This window comes from Chiloscyllium plagiosum, chromosome 18 (genome assembly GCF_004010195.1).
Source record: "Chiloscyllium plagiosum isolate BGI_BamShark_2017 chromosome 18, ASM401019v2, whole genome shotgun sequence".
Taxonomy (NCBI): domain Eukaryota; kingdom Metazoa; phylum Chordata; class Chondrichthyes; order Orectolobiformes; family Hemiscylliidae; genus Chiloscyllium; species Chiloscyllium plagiosum.
Window position 1 is genome coordinate 14,690,165 of NC_057727.1, and position 3,095 is coordinate 14,693,259.

A 3,095-nucleotide genomic window follows, 5' to 3' on the forward strand; every position below is an offset into this window, starting at 1 on the left:
CCCACTCCGGCCTATCACCCTCACCTTGACCTCCTTCCACCTATCGCATTTCCAACGCCCCTCCCCCAAGTCTCTCCTCCCTACCTTTTATCTTAGCCTGCTGGACACATTTTCCTCATTCCTGAAGAAGGGCTCATGCCCGAAACGTCGATTCTCCTGCTCCTTGGATGCTGCCTGACATGCTGCGCTTTTCCAGCAACACATTTTCAGCTCTGATCTCCAGCATCTGCAGTCCTCACTTTCTCCTCCATCAAATGTTTTGGCTGGTTGCTCTTGCTGACCCATTCATATCCTCAGCTCTCTGTTCAACCCAGAACTGTGTGCTAAGTCTTTCTATTGATATTGCACCCAGATTTGAGCTTAATCAGCTGAATTAATGCAGAGAATCAAAGGTTTTCAAGTCAGGGGTAACTGTGCATTACATCCAAAAACACTTATGGTTCTGCTTTCTGGGATCCTTTACATTGATTCAAGATTCACTTTGCCTGAATCAGGTCCATAATCTGTGCATGGCCCCTGGTCACAAATGCAATTGCACATCAGTGAACAAGCTGCGGCCTAACTGGGGCATTTATAGTAAAGAGATATTGACAACATGCAAGCAGCAGAAAGTATCTATGGTTATAACCAGGCCCTAGGCAAGACTCCCCACTTGTTCTTATTCTAATGCGATACCCAAGTCATTAAGCTCTCAGGCTAGAAGGGAAGAACTGGGTCCGCTTCTTTATTGGCTCCCTCTCAGTTGGTTACAATAAGGTTAATTTAAAAAACAGGATCCTATGAGTTTGATACCTTTCTCCCAGATTGCACTTTGTGTTTTAAAAGAAGCCAATTTAACAATGCTTTCTTGAGTTAACAAAGAATGAGTTTCTTAGTTACGAACTGTGAGAAGAGATAATGATGTAACACATATCTCTTATCCCTCAGTCCAAAAAAATACAACTCAGTCTCCGAGTCACTTGTGAAGAGTAGATAGGACACTGAGGCTGTTACATTGGATAGTATTAGTAACATTGACATTGATGGTTGAGAGTCAGTTTGAGATTTATAGCTTTGCAGGTTGATTGCAATTCTTTTCTCCAGGTTCATTTCAATGGTGGCTGGCTGGTGCCTGAAATAAGGCCTGATTTGGATTAATAAGAGGCAAGTAACATTAACACACAAGTGCCAGACAACAATCATTTAAATAAGAAGCAGTCCCTTAATATTCAACAGCATTACCATACTCAAAATGGACACTTGTGGCATACCTCTGGACCAGGGAAGACATGGGTTCAAATCCCACGTGTTCCAATGCAGTGTATTGACATACTTGAACAGATTGATTTTAAACAAAATATTACCAAAGCTGAAGACCCGCATCATCATGCTGATGGTAACTATTGGCCAGAAGCTTCATTATCCATATTACTTTTTGAGAAAGGAGGCTTTACGACATACAGTATCAGTCTCTGGACTACATTAAGCTGCTGTCAAGAATTTATCGGGAATAATGAAGAGGCATTTTTGTTTTGGGTAGCATTTTCAATCACAATAAACAGATCAACTGTTATAGAATGACTGTTGTGCCATGCTCCAATCAGCAGACTAGTATAGGATGCCGACGATGTGGAAACAGGCTCTATGGCCCAACAAGTCCACACCGACTCTCCAATGAGTAACCTACCCAGACCCATTCCACTACCATCCTATATTCACCCCTGACAAATGCACCTAACCCACAGATCCCTGATCACACTATAGGCAATTTCACAGGTAATTCACCTCACCTGCACATAGAGTCATAGAGATATACAGCATGGAAACAGACCCTTCGGGCTAACCCATCCATGCTGACCAGATATCCCAACCCAATCTAGTCCCACCTGCCAGCACCCGGCCCATATCCCTCCTAACACTTCCTATTCACATCTTTGGATTATGGGAGGAAACCAGAGCACCCAGTGGACACCCATGTAGACACAGGGGAGAATATCAAACTTCACACAGACAGTCGACTGAGGCTGCAATCGAACCCGAGTCCCTGATGCTGTGAGGCAACAGTGCTAACCACAGAGCCACTGTGCTACCTATTAAAGAATAGAGTTTGGTAAAGAGAATGGTATGACTTACACGGGAAGGTCAAGAATAGAAAGAACATTAAGACATTAACAACAGAATATGAAATCAACTGAAGTATCCGATAGAGCTTTCTGCCACCAGGCCTCCCTTGAGTAAACTGACAGCAACTTCTCTGCTATACAGATTAGGTTAGATTTCCTACAGTGTGGAAACAGCCCCTTCGGCCCAACCAGTCCACACCGACTCTCCAAAGAGTAACCCATTTCCCTCTGATTAATGCTTTGGGCAATTTAGCATGGCCAATTCAACTGGCCTGTGGGAAGAAACCGGAGCATCCAGAGAAAACCCACGCAGACAGGGGGAGAATGTGCAAACTCCACACAGACAGTCACCCAAGATTGGAATCAAACCTGGGACACTGGTGCTGTGAGGCAGCAGTGCTAACCACTGAGCCACTGTGCCAACGTGCCAACTGTGGTGCATACCACTGAAAGCTTCAGAGATATAAGGGAAACTGGATTATTTATTTACCTCTGTTTAACGGCCAAGACCTAAAACAACTCTGAGTAAACTAATGATCATTATTTGTGAGTTTTTTGAAACTAGAGGGCATGGCCTTAGGGTGAGAGGGGAAAGAGTTAAAAGGGAACTAAGGGGTAATATTTTCACGCAGAGGGTGCTGTGTGTATGGAATGAGCTGCCAGAGGATGTGGTGGAGACTGATACAATTCCAACATTTAGAAGGCATCTGAATGGGTATATGAATAGGAAGGGTTTAGAGGGATATGGGCCAAATGCTGGGGAAATGGAACTAGATTAATTTAGGATATTGGTCAGCATAGATGAGTTGGACAGAAAGGTCAGTTTCCACGCTGTACAACTCTATAACTCTATGATAGAATTAGTAAATCACCTGGCAAACATTCAGCTGTGATTTAGAGACCAGGAAAGTCACAGACGAAATCCCTGGTCTATGATAGGTTGGGTCTGTTTGGGGGTATTTTGGTTGAATTCAGTGTAGAATGGCAGAATAA